The sequence below is a fragment of the Peromyscus maniculatus genome, chromosome 10 (genome assembly GCF_049852395.1).
Source record: "Peromyscus maniculatus bairdii isolate BWxNUB_F1_BW_parent chromosome 10, HU_Pman_BW_mat_3.1, whole genome shotgun sequence".
NCBI classification, from domain to species: Eukaryota; Metazoa; Chordata; class Mammalia; order Rodentia; family Cricetidae; genus Peromyscus; species Peromyscus maniculatus.
This window is the reverse complement of record NC_134861.1, coordinates 30,687,940-30,705,573: the sequence shown is the minus strand read 5'-3', so window position 1 is coordinate 30,705,573 and position 17,634 is coordinate 30,687,940.

The window sequence follows — 17,634 nt, the reverse complement described above, 5'->3', positions numbered from 1 at the left end:
AGAAAAGAGATGAGAAACTAATTCAGATTTCAAGTGCAGGACCTGAAGAACCTGCTTCCTCCAACAAGGCCCAGGCATGCAGAGTTCCCACTACCTTTCAGTAGCACTTCCAGTTGGAGACCAAATCTTAAACAGATAAGCCTTTAGGAGAATGTTCCAGATCTAAACTATAACACTTGGTACCCCTTTGAAAGCGTTTCCTCCTGTTTCTTTAACATTCTGCTCTTGATGCTCCTTGAACCTTGTTCTAAGTGATGGAGACTATAATGACTTCCTCAACTGGTCTTCAATAAGCCAAGGTTTATCTTCCCCTTCCTGCTCCTTTTTAGGGGAAAGTCCTGATTTCCTTCCAACTCTGGCCATGAGCTCTTTCCTGTGAGTTCTTGAGTGGGAATTGCTCCTCATATATGACTGTGTGGCTAGAGTGCCATTGTCAGATGCAGTGGTGGGCACCCTGTGGGAGCAGTGATCAGGGCAGGGAGAGCAGGGATATCCTGAGGAAAGCACTGCTCTTGGGCCACTCCTGCTGATTGGCTCATCCATTGATCCCCTGAGCCACGGCTGAAACCCACCACAAACTCACCTTTTTGTCTTAGCTACTTAGAGTTTGTGTTCTTTCACTTGCTGTTTGATTAAAAAAACAAAACAACAACAACAACAACAAAAAAAAAAAAACTACTATTAGAAGTGAGATTGGAGACTGAGTGCCTCACAGACCATCTTTCTTCTGAATCCATACCAGGGAAACAGTGGACTGCTCTGCTAGGTCTATGCCTAGCTAGAGCAGAATGGCACTTGCATGCAGCTCCTCAGAATCAGCCTAGAGACCTCACAGGGCTTCAGCAAGGGCAGACCATCCGAGTTCTTGGGATAGGCTTTGTTATGGAAAAAAGTCACTTTTTGTAGTCTAAACAATATGTACATAAGAAAGAACAAATGGGAAAATATTCTATCTCCCCAGAACCAGGCTTTAGGTCTGGCTCTTTTCTGTGCAGTAGGCTCCCACTCCTAAGACGCTGTCCCTGGATTTGGACTCTTATTTACCAGCTTCCATAAGTAATATACCTTCTCCGCATATGGCTTCTTCATACTTGCCTGGCTTTTAACCAAATGCTCATTTCCCCTCTATTGAAATACTGCATATACTTCAAGGATGTTTCAAGATGTCATCTCCTCAAGGAGGGCTACCTTTATTGGCTCCAGCTAACATTATTCTTTGTCTCTAGGATTTTATGCTTCCCTTAGCATTGGTGCCTTACATCTCCCATAATTGTAAATACACTCACTTTTTAAAATTTTTATTAAATGTATTCATTTGTTTTACATCCCAACCACTGTTTCCCCTCCCTCCTTTCCTCCTGTTCCTCCCCTCCTGCTCCCCCGCAATTCACTCCTCTGTTTCTGTTCAGAAAGGGGCAAGCCTTCCACGGGTGTCAACAAAGCATGGCATTTCAAGTTGAGGTAGAACTAAGCAAGCTCCTTCCCTTGTATTAAGGTTGGACAAGGCAACCTTATGAGGAATAGGCTCTCAACAGTCAGCCAAACCATTAAGAACAGGTCCTGCGCCCACTGCTAGGAGTCCCACAAGTAGACCAAGCTACACAGCTATCACAGGCAGGCTCCCTAGCTGTCAGTCCAGACCCTGTGAGCTCCTTATGAGCCAAGGTTAGTTGTTTCTGTGGGTTCCCTTGTAATGACCTTGACTTCCTTGGCTCCCACAATCCTTCCTTCCTCTATTCAACAGGATTCTTTGCGCTCTGCCTAGTGCTTTACTGTGGGCATCTACATATGTTTCCATCAGCCACTGGATGAAGGCTCTCTGATGACAATTGGGATGGTTGCCAATCCAATTAGATAGCCAGTTCAGGCTACCTATCCACTCTTGCTAGGAGGTTTAGCTGGGGTCATTCTTGTAGATTTGTGGGAGTTTCTTTTGTTCCAGATTTCTACCTGGGTCCAAAACAACCCCTATATAAAGACTTCTTTTTCAGGACTCTTCCTCTCCACCCCCGCCCCCAGCCCTATCCCTCATGTTCCCATCATGTTAATTAAGTTTTTTTGTTCATTTTACATACCAACTACAGATCCCCCTCTCTTCCATCCTCCCACTCTCTCCTCAGCCTTCCCCCCTCAACCCACCCCCATTCCCTCCTCTGAAAAGGTAAGGCCTCCCATGGGGAGTCAGCAAAGCTTGCTACATTCAGTTGAGGCAGGTCCAAGCCCCTCTCCCTGTATCAAGGCTGTGCAAGGTGCCCCACCATAGGTAGTGGGCTCCAAAAAGCCAGTTCATGAACCAGGGATAGATCCTGATCCCACTGCCAGGGGCCCCTTGAGCAGACCAAGCTACACAACTGTCTTGCTTATGCACAGGGTCTAGTCCAGTCCCATGGAGGCTTCACAGCTGTTGGTCTAAATTTCATGAGTTCCCACTAGTTTGGTTTGGTTGTCTCTATAGGTTTCTCCATCATGATCTTGATGCCCTTGCTCACATAGTCCCTTTTCCCTCTCTTTGACTAGACTCCTGGAGCTTGGCCTGAGCTTGGCTGTTGAAGGAGATCTCTTCTATTTCCCCTTCCCAGGGAAATCCATGCATCCCCCTTTGGGCATTCCTTGTGTAAACAGAGAATTCTCACCAGAAGAATTTCAAATGTCCAAGATACACTTAAAGAAATGTTCAACATCCTTAGTCATCAGAGAAATGCAAATCAAAACATCTCTGAGATTCCATCTTATACCTATCAGAATGGCTAAGATCAAAAACACTAATGACAGCTTATGCTGGAGATGATATGGAGCAAGGGGAACACTCCTCCACTGCTGGTGGGAGGGCAAACTTGTACAGCCACTTTGGAAATTAACATGGCAGTTTCTAAGAAAATTGGGCCAGGTGGTGGTGGCACACACCTTTAATCTCAGTAATCAGGAGGCAAAGCCAGGCAGATATCTGTGAGTTTGAGGCCAGCCTGGTCTACAGAGAGAAATCCAGGATAGGTACCAAAACTACACAGAGAAACCTGTCTTGAAAAACTCTTGGGCATATATCCAAAGGCTACTCAATCATACCACAAGGACACTTGCTCAACTATGTTCATAGCAGCATTATTCATAATAACCAGAATCTGAAAACAACCTAGATGCCCCTCAACTGAAGAATGGATAAAGAAAACTTGTTACATTTATACAGTGGAGTACTACTCAGCAGCGAAAAGCAATGACATCATGACATTTGTAGGCAAATGGATGGAACTAGAAAAAAATCATCCTGAGTGAGGTAACCCAGACCCAGAAAGACAAACATGGTATGTACTCACTCATAAGTGAACATTAGCTGTAAAGTAAAGCATAGTCATGCTACGATCCACAGACCTAGCTAGGTAACAAGGAAATACATTCACTTCTATGACAGTTTTTTTTCACCTTAGAATCAGGAGGCCAGGCAATTTAACTTCTAATCTTCCTTGTAGTAATTCTTTACTTGTATTATTTTGATAATCCTGTCAATCATATGAATTGCCCATGAATTTTGAGTTTAAATAAAGGCATATTTTATCAACTGTGCCCTTACCCACTCTCTCCAGGGCCCATCAGTAGCAGAACCCCTTTGAACCCCTGAAGCACAGAGGTCTGACTTTGTTCAGACCTCTCCACAACCACATGCCCAGACAAGGGCTCAATGGTTTTGAAAGGTAACTCTAGGAAGTATGCAAGAGAGGTGACTAGTAAATTAGGACAGTGAAGGGAGCCAGTGAAGTACAATAAAGTCATCAAGTAACTGCTGGGCCACTGAAGCGTGGACTCAAAAGGACAATGCAAACTACTCACAAGCTCAGCTGAAAGGCAAAGAGATTACTATCTATCTAGCAAATCCTGTCTCTGGCTGAAGGATTCTCCTAAAGGCATTAAATCCTCAGAACTATCCACCTCCTGTGAGGTGCCAAAGTGTGCCCTTCCTTCCATCAGAGAGCATGTAAGCAGAGGCATAGGCATTTGGAATAAGGATCCTGGGAGGGCAGAGATGTGTTTGTTGAGCTGAGAGAGGTAACAGTGTATTTTTGGGGTCCTGGGTAGGACAGTGCTATACATCCATTGATAAACTTGGCTGAGTTAATTGGTTCTAGGGTATTTATCTCTCTCTCCAAGGGCAACAACACAAAGGTTTCCTATTATAACTGGTGAGCTTGCCTATTTAAACTCAGTTTGTCTTTTTAGTGACATACTGACCATGCAATATATTAAGAACGTTAAATCAAACTTTGGTTTAATAGCATAACAATAAAATGAAAACTACCACCTCTGCATATTCTAATGGTAACACCAGCTCTTTGTGAAATAAAGGCATGTAGGGTACAAAGATAACTTGAAACTTCACATTTTAAACACACATTTTCATGAGGCTTTGTGAATTACTTGATTTTCTTATTACAGTTATATATCAAACAAACACAACATACTGAAGCATTTATTTTGGTTCATATTTAAGGATAGGAAGCATGATGGCAGGAATATGAGGCAGCTGGTCACATTGTCCCAGTCAGGGAGCAGAGGGAGATAAACTGATGTTTAGCTTGCTTTCTCCTTTTTGTTCAGCCTGGGCCCCCAGGCCATAGAATGATGCTACCTCTGTTCAGAGAGGGTCTTCCTTCTTCTGCAGACACACTGACAAATGTGCAGAAATTTGTCTCATAAGTGTTGTACATCTAACCATATTGACAGCCAAGATTAACTACTATACCTGTTTCTCCCAGTTTCTCAGGAATGAACATTAGGTCGACATTGGTGTACAATATATATGCACCGAGTACAAAAAAAATTAAAGGTGAAAGATGTGAGCAGTGAAATCTGCTCAAATGAGGCCAGGTGGGCTTTAGCAGTTTGAGTCCCAGTTTTGAGATGAATGCAATTTTCCTTCATAGGGAAATAGTTGACAATATCTTCTCTCATTATATGCAGAGGCTTGAAATGGAAGGGTTTTGTTTGGATCACTTTTAATCACAAATTCATTTTGATCTGTATGCAAAGATTTACAATCTCCCCAGAGATATAGGATCTCAATACTAGAGGATCCACCAGGCAGTGTACTTTTCCATAAACCATTTGGTGTATAAGATGGAGAGCTATCTTCAATATCACAGTGTCCAGTCCTGAGTTCAGAGACACACATCTACAGTATGACTTTGGAGAGAAAATGAAGGGAGAATGGGTTTTTTAAGTGAAGATATAAAAAAGGGTAATTAATATTTTTATCACTTAATTAACCTTTCTAGCTACACATTGATTTTTAATGTTATTTGGGATATAAAATGCAAATCTTCCCATTCATAATCAATCAGGTAATCTAGTCAGAAATTTGAATGTTGAAGGCAATATGAACATCTTATTTGGTTTGACAAATTAGGCATTAAGCTCATCAGTTAACACTGTGCTTATTCTCAGGACATTGCATTGCACACATGGAAAGATGTTAGAATAAGGAACAAGTCATTACAGAGGGTAGGTGGGAGACCACTGTGAGAGATGTGTAGCTGCTGGATTTGGGAAAGAAGTTAACACCACTAGAGTCAATCAAGGCCAAATTCTTTTTTAAATTTTAAGTTCAACTCCCTGACATTATCCATAAGGCAGGTTATAGATAAAAGATGCCTTCAGGAGAGGAAGACACCAACCAGCCCATCACGTTTTTAGAACTTTGGCCTCCAAGTGGGTTTATAAGTTCACATCTTTTCGGTTGTTACATATTGACATTAAAGATATGGCCATTTTGGATCAGGAGGCTGTGACTTTAACCGTAGGAAATTGAGGCACCAGAAGAATGAAAGTATATTGTATCTTTCTAGCTGTTCAACGATTCAAAAAGTCATTGTCCTCCACCTGAGTGTATGTAGGTGATAGGCCATTTTGCTATCCTGATAATCTGATAGACAAGCACAAGGCCACAACAGAACTTCCTGGAGGATACCGAGGAGTAATCGTTAGGAAAGTTGGTTGACCTTTTTAGCCTCAAAGGAAAATCTTCCCCTTTGTCCTCCAAACATCTGAGTCTCCTGTCACCAAAACTACCTGTGTGGTGGTGACACTTTTTATTCAGATTGTATAGTAATAGGAAATGTCTCAACTAGATATTAGAGATGAGGGTCTGGGTGCCCTGTTTTTCTTGTGTCCTTGAGTTATCTAGCTTTGAACTTAATGCATAATAAGTTGTAGATTGTAAATTGTTTTTATGAATTATTAATTTAATCATTTGGCTTTATTATTCATGCTTGATGAGCATTCAGTCAGTTAAAAGTATACATGATGTTTCCTTTTCTATGTTTTTAGTATAGTCTTTCTTTCATTATAGAAACTTTATGTTCAGAATGTAATTTCTTTAATTCACTAAGTATTTACTGGGTTCCTATTATAAGAAGGGTTATGGGTTATTAAAATACAAAATAGTATTCAATCATTTATTGAACTTTCAGTTTAACGTAGGAGTGAGAAACAGACTTTAACTCAAATGTCTTCTCCTATCAATCGCTAGCAGCTGCTTGGTTTTGTGAGAAGAACTGTGTCCTGAGGTCTGGTTGAGATTCAGGAGGAAAGAGTCCTGTAATCAATTAATAATGCCTGCCATTTAATTAGAAATGGAAAATGGCAGCAAAAGTGCCACATATTTGTAATCCCAGGATTATGGATGAAGTTAGTCTCTAGAGAGTGAAAGACATTTATGTTTAGTAGGATCTAGTCAATAACATGATCAGATTTGTTCAGTACAAAGTAAGTGCCAAACAAATATTTAAATTACATGAACTTGTGTGTGTGTGTGTGTGTGTGTGTGTGTGTGTGTGTGTGTATCTAAGGGTTTTATTTTGCCTTGAGAAGATCTATTTATTAATGTGCTTATATCTTAAAATGACTGCTATACAAAGGAAAAATAGAAAGTGGATCACTGCAAGAATTTGACCTCATCCTGTTTTTACATATCCATCCAGCCCTCCAGAAATTTATAATTCAGAGAAAAAATAAATAATTTTTATTCTTTATTGTTAAGGTAAAAGATAACCCAAGTTTTAATGTAATATTTGGCTTTAAATAGGACATGATGTCTTTGTTATTTCTCTTTCATGCTCACATGACTGAACTGTAGAACACTCAACAATAGCGCAACAGATCATTTGGTTTTAATAAGAAACAAGATACTCACAAGATGTTTAATTCACTCTTAGTTAAGATCTAGAAAATTATGAGGATCACTTGTTTATCTACATTCTTATGGCAAAATGATTTCTCCTTAACTATCAAACATGACTTAATGATGACACAGTAAAGTGGGTCTCAAGGTGACACTGTAAAATGTGACTGAAGAGTGGTTGGATGTGCAATTTTAAAAGACCCAAGACTTCTGTTAATAGGGAAGCATACCATTTTAAGAATTCAGCATGGATATAATCTTGGCATGCTTTTGAGGCATAACATAGTTTAATAGATATAATGAGTATATGGAATAGTCTCTAGTGTTTTATTATAACAACAAAGCATTGGGTCAGCTATAGATGAGAATATTCACAAATTTTATCTGAATTAATACATGAACTAAATTAATATACTTTAAATATATTTACCTCCTGTTTGCAAAGTTGGGATTATATAGCATATTTTAGAATGCATAGTTGTTTAAAATATATCAAAACACTTTATCATTATACACTTATAATTCTATCATGTATCAAAATATATTAACCCCCATTTGTTGAAGTTATTTTCAATTTTCTTCTTTTTTAAATTTTTATTGAAAATAGATTCTTTTCTCATATCCAACCACAGCTTCCCCTCTCTCGCCTTCCCACCTTCCCTCTCCCCCAGATCCACACCCCCTCCATTTCCTCTTCAGAAAAGAGCAGGCTTCCAAGATTCTATAGCCAAACAGGACAAAACAAGATACAACAAAACAAGGCAAAGCCCTCATATCAAGGCTGGACAAGGCAGCCCAATAGGAGGTAAAGAGTCCCAAGAGCAGGTAAAAGAGTCAGAGACACTTCTACTGATTGGAGTCCCACAGAAACACCAAGTTAAGAGCCATAACATATATGCAGAGGACCTGGTGCAGACTCATGCAGGCCCTGTGCTTTCCACTTCAGTCTCTGTGAGCCCATGTGAGCCCTGCTTAGTTGATTCAGTGGGCCATGTTTTTCCTGCTGTCCTCAATCCCCTCTGACTCCTACGGTCTATCTTCCCCTTCTTCCATGGGATTCACCAAGTTCCAAGGGGAGGGATCCAATGGAGACCTCCAAGTTAGACTCTCTCTCTACATGTCTGGCTGTGGGTCTTTGCACTGGCTCCCCCATCTGCTGCCAGAGGAAGCCTCTCTGATAACTGGATCAGGCACCAATTTGTAAATATAGCAGAATATCATTAGGAATCATTTAATTGATTTTTTAATTAGTTAATTAATTAGTTTGTTTGTTTACTTATTTTAGTGTTTGGTTCTACCCCAGGTCTCTGGGTTTTCCAGTCTCCAGATCTTGGCCATCTAAGCTGGTCAGGCATAGGCTCCCTCTCATGGCCTAGGCTTCATGCTAAACCAAACATTGGTTGGCTATTGCCACAAGTTCTATGCCACCATTGCCCCAGCACATCTTGCAGACAGGACAGATTATAGGTTGAGAGTTTTGTGGCTGGGTTGATGTCCAGGATATGTAGTAGGACAGACAGGCCCATAGAGTCAGGGAAAATGGCTCAAACCAGTTGCCAAGGCATGCACATAACATACTCCTTATGAGCAAACCTGAAGTCTGCCTGAGGGCCTAGCAACAGGAGCTATCCAGAGCTCCTGATCATGCCTAGCCAATGAGGGGTGACTATGTGATGTAACCAGATCACTGTCAGAGCTGATGATCATGCCCAGCCAATGGGGGAGGACCACACAATATCATCAGATCAGGACACAGCCTGGGTGCTGGGAGGAGGGTATATAAGGGCTTTCCCCATTACTGAATAAACAAGTCTGTTGTTTACCTTTCACCTAACTCCCATGGTCTGTGTCATTGACTCCACATCTTCTCACCCCCTCCTACAAGGGAGCCATTAGGACCCAGCAACATCTGGCACCTGGATATAGAACTTCTGTTACTTTCACTTTTCTGGCACTGGTTCTGATCATCTCCTTCCCTTAGCTCGTGGGGCTGGACAGAGCACCCAAGACAGTGAGTTTCAATGAGAAGGCTCCTCGATGTGTGCTTTTGGTCCCTTTGGCAGGTAGGCATTGGGACAACCCTGCTTTCTTTTCTTCTTCTGTGCTGTCTGTCATGTTTGTCTACCCATTTGGCTAGGAAAGAATGTTTTTTTTCTGTTTTGGTTCACTAAATAAGGGCACATTTTTTTTTTCTATTTTGGTTCAATCACATAAGGGCTGATCCCTCAGGAGGCAGAACCAAGGCTCAGCTCCCGAACACTGGTCCTTGTCCAGAGGCACTATGTGGGCATATGACCATGGCCTAAAACACCATGGAAGTCCTCCACTAAGCACAAGACATGAAGGTCCCGTGCAATTTCCCACCCATTGACTGCCATCTTCTCTCTGACTGTTGTTCACCTGCTGTCTCCCTCTACAAAATGGGTAACCTCTCCATCACATCCACCCCTTCCATGTCTGATGAGAAGGCAGACAGTTCAGGCCCTGTGAAGCCTGCTGAGGAAAGCATGGCTACAGTTAAGACTGCATGTGCCGCCTCCCGTCAGCCCCACTCGTACTGTGGGAGGCTACACCTCTGCTTCGGTAAGTACCCTTTGAGTGATGTGCCTTGATGTCCACCTGCCCCTGAGGGCAGAAATTTCCTCGTGCTGCAGGATGTCCCCAGCTGCCGCAGTGCCCCCCACTGCATCTCAGGCCTCAAAGGTCGGCAGAAACCTTTCTGGTGAACCTGGGACAAAATGCCACTATTCAGCATCCTGACTCCAAAGAGCCCATTAATATTTTTTCTGACAGCCAGTATGCTGTGCAGGCAGTTCATGTGCTGGCCTTTTCTAGAGTCAAAGACTCACTGACCTCCATTGCCAGCACCATGCTGCTCATATAAGATGTCTTAAATCAGAGGACTGAGCATTGGTACCTGTCACATATTAGATCTCACTGCTAATTACCCAGAATATTGCCTTGAGAAAATGAAGTCACAGACACCATCAATTAATAGCTACTATGGATCTCCTAGAGTAAGCCAGGGCTCTTCACCAGCAGCTCCACCTGTTTCCACGGAATTTGCGTAGACTTCTTCCAGAATTATCGGTTCCCTAATGTAAACATTTGTCCTGGGCATGTGCCACTTGTGCCCCTCTTTCCCCCTTAGGACAGCTTCAACATGTAGAGGTTAATCTCCTGGGCTTGTTCCTAATGCCATCTAGCAGATGGATGTCATACGTTATGTCCCCTTTGGCAATCTTAAATATGTTTATGTGATAATAGATACCCATTCTTGCTTTGTTTATGCCCTCACCCTTTCTAGGAAGAAGGATGTCAATGCTATCAAGGCCCTTAAGTAGGCCATGGCAGTTATGGAGGTATATTGGGCATTTAAGATTGACAATGGACGCCAGGCGGTGGTGGTGCACACCTTTAATTCCAGCACTCGGGAAGCAGAGGCAGGGGGATCTCTGTGAGTTTGAGGCCAGCCTGGACCACAGAGTGAGTTCCAGCAATGGCACAAAGCTACAGAGAAACCCTGTCTCGAAAAAAACAAAAAAAAAATTGACAATGGACCTGCATATGTCTCTCAACAATTCAATGACTTTCTGGGGTCCTGGAAGATTTCCCATACAACTGGTATCCCCTACAAGTCTCAGGGACAAGCCATTGGGGAGGGGACCAACAGAACTCTTAAGGAGCTGTTGGCAAGGACTTTCTCACCAGAGGCTAGGAGAGATCCTCATCTGGCCTTAACAGAGGTCCTTTTCCATATGAACTTTCTCAGTTTTGATGACAAGGGGCTCAGCCCAGCCTACAAGCTCTCCGCCAAGGAACTTGCCTCTGCCCCTGGTGAGATGGAGAGGTCCTATCTCCCTTCAATGGCAGCCACCAGTCCCACTACTGACATGTGGGAGAGAGTATGCTTGTGTTTTTCCTCAGAGTGCCACTATTCCAATATGGGTCCCAGCAAGAGATGTGTTCCCAGCCACAGATCAGCCTGCTTCCACCAAGGAGGAAATCACCCAGGATGGGTAATGGATATACTCCCCTTTCTTGTTCTCACTGCCTCCTAAAGCTGAAGACTTGTGGAGCCTCACTTTTCCTCATTTTGTATGATGTCTTTTGAGATGAGGAATGTTAGTTTAGCACACCAGGAGCTTGCTAAATATATTAAGGGCCCATAATCAGCTAAGTTTCTATATTATTCATTATAGCTAATACATGACCTTTTCCAATTAAATCAGACAAGGGCAGAGGTTATGGCCTTTGACTCCTTATTTTTGGAAAAGGTTTGGTGGCACAGCCACATCTGTGTGGGATGGCAGAAGTCATAAAGGCAGCACAGCTGCTTGACAAAGATCCAGCAAAGCTGAGACACATGATGGCTACCATACCACCTTTGGTTTTTATCTCCACCTGTTGAATACTTGGGGCACTTTTAGTGTCTGTAAAATTTGGGGATATTGAATTGATGGAAAATGTCTTATTGATGTCTTCTCCCAGCAATGTTGCTTTTAAGTTTCCCCAGGACTGTCCTGAACATACTATCCCCACCCCCACACTTTTAGGGAGATAACCTCATCTAATTGAAGGTCTTCCTTATACTTTGGAGGTTGTGATACATAAATAAGCCAGAGGTCTCTTCATGAGGCTATGAGACATTCTTGAAACATCTGTCCCTGTACATACACAGGAACAAGCTAATCAAAACAAAGTAAACTTAAAAGGTCAACAAGATTCAGTGGGCTAGAGGAATCGGCCACAGTTTATATTACAAGCCTCTTCCTACTGTACACTCAGACAATTACATGGCATATACCACTACCCTTCACAGAGACATATTGATGAGCAAAGTATGGACTAGAAAGATGATAAAAGAATGAGATATCAGGACCTCCCATTTCTCTTAGAAATGTTAGCATATGCAGAGCCACTGTGGTATCATATGACCAAGAAACAACAGAATGCCAAGATTAGACATATAGACAAATAATTTAAAGATACAGAATGTAAACATTGTATTATTCCAGAATTTGAATAACTACAAAAGCTTTAGCCTGAGGATTTTTCCTGGGCACTCTGACTACTAAGTGTTAATAATACACTGCTTGGGACATGGTAAAATGCCCAGGGTGGCTTGAAGATTTTTGTTTTGGTTCAGTGTCCTTGAAACAACCAAAGTTTTCAGCCTGAGAAAAGGCTGTCATATGCCCCTAGATTCTTAAAAATTGGGCTATGGGGTTAATGAGTAAGAATGATAACTGTTTATTAATGATGTCAAAACTTGAGGAAAAATGATTGGAAATGATAACTCTGTTCTGTCACAGTTTATTAATGATGACAAAAGATGAGCAAAAGGAAGTGAAACACATGTCCAAAAACAAAAATGATATTATCTATGTTTTGGAATATCATAAATCTATCCTTGCCTACTAAATTCTGTATAAATAAAGAAGTACTAATTAGACTCCCAGCACTCCACCCGGGGCCCAGCTGTGGATGTCTGCATCCAGATTCCTCAGTCCCTGGATGGGGTTTATGGCACAACTATTAGGGTGTTTGGCCATCCCATCACCAGAGTAGGTCAGTCCTGGCTGTCTCTCCACCATTGCCAGCAGTCTTTTGTGGAGTCTAATTAGTGAGAAAGAGGAGGGTTTATATGAGTGAGAACTGTTGAAGCCAAGGTTGGATAAAGCATGGGGACAAATAACCAAATGAATGGAAACACATGAACTATGAACCAAGGGCTGAGGGGCCCCCAACTGGATCAGGCCCTCTGAATAGGTGAGACAGTCAATTGGCTTAATCTGTTTGGGAGGCATCTAGGCAGTGGTACCAGGTCCTGGGCTCATTGCATGAGTTAGCTGTTTGGAACCTGGGACTTATGCAGGGACACTTGGCTCAGTTTGGGGGGAGGGGACTGGACCTGCCTGGACTGAGTCTGTCGGGTAGATCCCAGTCCTCGGGAAAGACCTTGATCTGGAGGAGGTGGGAATGGGGGGTGGGCTGGGGGGAGGGGGAGGAGGCAGGAGGGGAGAGAAAAAGGGAATCTGTGGCTGTTATGTGGAACTGAATAGTATTGTAAAATAAAATAAAATAAAATAAAATAAAATAAAATAAAATAAAATAAAATAAAATAAAAAAAGAAGTACTCTGGCTGCTAATCAGTCAGGCTGCAAGATTCTCCTGACTACCATTGCCATACTCACTTCATTCCCCCACCAACTCCTTACATCCTCTGCTGGGACCTGTCCTACAAGGGATGGTTCCTGTCAGAGTAGGGCAAGCCATACAAAGATATGCTTCCTCTCTGTCCATCTCTTCTAAAATGAAACTAAGAAGTGCCTCGTGTCTGATTTCTCTCATTGCTGCTCTTGCATCCACTCATCTTCAGACTCTTCCCTCCTCTGGAGCTGGATTTTGGCAGTTTGGCAAAATATAAAAAGGATGTTTGATCCCTCCTGGATTTTCACTTATGTTTTGATTGGCAGGGTGGTGCTTTTAATCTTTCTTCTTTTTAAGTGTCTCCTAAAGCACATCCGGCAACAATGGGTGACCACTAAGGTGACTCTACATAGTGTTAATGGCTATGCAACATCCAACTTATTACTCACCACAGGAGGTGATGCATGCCTTCCTTTCTGACATTCAAAAAGCTACTTCCTGATCCTCCCCACCTGGGGTGACTCCCAGGGATGGACGTTTTTGAGGACTGATAGTCAATGATGGGTAAGAGCTTGTTTGGCAAGCCAACCTGAGACAGGCACAGAGCAGTTCCTGACCCCCCCCACCCCAGGTGGGGTCAACAAGGCCAGAGCAAAGAACTCCAACTCCTGCTGAGTATCCATGCAATAAAATAAAAAGAGTGTATAATATGTAGTAGGACAGGCCCATAGGGTTGAAGAGATTGGTTCAAACCAGTTGCCAAGCCATGCACATAATGTACTTTTTTGTGAGCCAACCTGGAGTCTGCCTGAGAGCTTAGTGACAGGCACTGTCCAGAGCTCCTGATTGTGTCTAGCCAATAAGGGATGACCTTGCAATGTCACCAGATCTCTGTCAGAGCTCATGATAATTCCCAGGCAATGAGGGATGACCACATAATGTCATCAGATCAGAACACAGCCTGGGTGCTGAGAGGAGAGTATATAAGGGCTTTCCTCATTACTGAATAAACAAGTCTGCTGTTTGCCTTTCACTGGACTGTGGAGACTGTGTTGTTTACTCTGCGTCTTCTTACCCCCTCCCATGAGGGAGTTTTTAGGACCCAGCTATATCCAGGTTTCTTATTCTGTAGCCTGCAGAGTACGTTTTCAGCCAAAAGAATTAGATCATAAGGGTGAAGACTTTATGCAGGCACGAGCTTGACCTTTCTACATTTAATGAGCTGTGTGGGTGTTGTTCTTCGCAATGGGGCCCTATTGTCAGTTTTCAGAGAATGACCTAATGCCAGCTTGGATTGCTTAGGGATCTCCATGGGACTCCCTTAGTCAAAAACTTAATGGAATTAAACCCAGTCCCTCCATTGGAAGCCTTGCTTGGCTACAGAAGATGGCCAATTCAGACTCTGTATCCACCATTACTAGGAGTCCTCACTAGTGTCACCCTCATAGATCCCAGAAAGAGTCCACTGCACTACGTTTTCACACCAACCTCCCCAAAAGCTCCCAATACTAGCTAGCTCTCCCTACATTCTCTTCCTTCATCACTTCCCTGCCCCCACAACCTGATTCTTCCTATTCTATCCCCACCTGCCCCCAGTCCACATGCAAAATTTATTCCATTTCCCCTTCCCTGGGAGAACCATACACACACACACACACACACACACACACACACACACACACACACACACACGAGATGCCTTCTTTATTTGACCTCCCTGAGTCTGGATTGTAGCTTGGTTATAACTTAACAGCTAATATCCACTTAAAAGTGACTACATACCATATTTGTATTTCTGGATCTGGGTTACCTTACTCAGGGTGATTTTTTTCTAGTTTTATCCTTTTGCCTGCAAATTTCATAATGTCATTTTTTAACCACTGAGTAATAATCCACTGTGTAAATGTATCAAGTTTTCTTTGTCCATTCTTCAGTTGAGAGACAACGAGGTTGGCTCCAATTTCTGCCTATTATAAATAAAGCCACAATGAAGAAAGTTGAACAAGTGTCCTATTGGTAAGATGAAGCATCCTTTGGGAATGCCCAAGAGTGGTAGAGCTGGGTTTTGAGGTAGATATGAGGAACTACCATATTGATTTCCATAGTGGCTGTACAAGTTTGCTCTCCCACCAGTAATGGAGGGGTGTTCTTTTTGCTCCACATGCTTACTACCATGAGTTGTCACTTGTGTTATTGATCTATAGCAATTCTGACAGGTGTAAGATGGAATCTCAAAATAGTTTTGACTTGCATTTCCCTGGTGGCTAAGGATGTTGAACATTTCTTGAAGTGTTTCTCAGTCATTTTTCATTCTTCTATTGAGAATTTTATGTTTATAGCTGTACCACTTGGATTTTTTTTTAATTTTGGATGTCTAAGTTTTTGAATTCTTTCTATGTTTGGGGTATTAAACTTCTAATAGATGTGGAGTTGGGGAAATCTTTTCTTATTTCTATAGGCTGCCTCTTTGTTTGATTGGTGGTGTACTTTGCCCTTCAGAAGCTTTTCAGTTTCATGGGGTTCCAATTATTAATTGTTGGTCTTAGTGCCTGCACTATTGGTTCTTTGTTCAAAAAGTTGCCTCCTGTGCCAGTAGATACAAGGCTATGCCCTACTTTCTCTTCTATCAAGTTCAGTGTGTCTGGTTTTATCTTGATGTCTTTGATCCACTTGGACTTGAGTTTCATACAGGGTGTGATAAATATTTGGATTTTTCTACATGCAGATATCTAGTTACATCAAAACCATTTATTAAAGATACTTTCTTCAGTATGTATTTCTGACTTCTTTACCAAAAATCAGGTATCCATAGGTGTGAGTATTTTTGTCTGGCTTATCAGTTTGATTCCATTGATCAGCATGTCTGTTTTTATGCCAATACGACATGGTTTTTATTACTATAGCTCTGTAGTACAACTTGAACTCAAGGATGGTGATACCTCCAGTAGTTCTTTTATTTTTCAGGGTTGTTTTAGCTATTTTGTTTTTTCATTTGAAGTTGAGAATTGTCCTGTCAAGTTCTGTGAAGAATGTGTTGAAATTTTGATGGGGATTGTGTTAAATATGTAGATTGTTTTTGGTAGGATGGCCAATTTTACTATCTTAATTCTACCAATCCAGGAGCATGGGAGATTTTCCATCTTCTCATGTCTTTTTCAATTTCTTTCTTCAAATCCTTGAAGTTTTTGTCATACAAGTCTTTCACTTGCTTGGTTAGAGTTACACCAAGATATTTTATATTATTTGAGGATGTTGTGAAAGGTGTTGTTTCTCTGATTTCTTTATCAGTCTGTTTGCCATTTGTATATATGTATATATGAGGGCTTCTGGCTTTTGTGAGTTAATCTTGTATCCAGACACTTGTAGCAAGTGTTTACCAGTTGTAGGAGTTCCCTGGTGGAACTTTTAGGATCACATATTTTTACTATCATATCATGTTTGTTAGGATCCTGCCCTCATTGCTGCACATGCACAGCTGGGTGTCTTGCATCTTATGTCATTAAGGTGTGCTGGCAACTACGTATGTGTGGCAGGGTCACACAATCTGTGTCTTAAAAGCTGGATGCAGACTCCATGCTCTCTGCTCTCTGCTCCCTGCTCTGCTCTGCTCCCATCTTCCCCCATCCCACCATCTTTCTCTCTTACCAGGCCTGGTACCCTCTCCTCTCCCTTTTCCTCCAAATAAAACTCTGAATACTGATACTGGGTTCTGTCATGACTGTGACCTTTCCATGTAGTAACCAGTACCACCACCAACACTGATTATCATCCTTTCAATGTGTAATAACAATACTTTGATTCCTTCCTTTCTAATTTGTATACTCTTGATTGCTTTAGCTAAAACTTTAAGTACTATATTGAATAGATATGGAGAGTGGGCAATCTTTTCATGTTCCTGATTTTAGCACATTGTTTTGAGTTTCTTGCCATCTAATTTGATGTTGGATATAGGCTTGCTGAAAAATTGCCTTAATTAGGTTTAGATATGTGCCTTGTATCTCTAATCACGCTTAGAATTTTTGTCGTGTGTTACTGGAGGCTTGTCTCTGTCATGCCCCATTCTACAATCCTTCCCAAATTATCAGTCAGAGGCTTATGTTAATTATAAATGCTTGGCTCATGGCTCAGGCTTAACTAGCTAGCTCTTACATTTAAATTAACCCATATTTACCATGTGGCTCATGGCTTGTTACCTCATCTTCTACATGTTTTGCTTCCTCAGCAGCTGGCTGGCATCTGCCTTACTTCATCTCCATCTTCAGTTTGATTGTACAGCCTAGCCTTGTTCTGCCTTGCCATTGGCCAAACAGCTT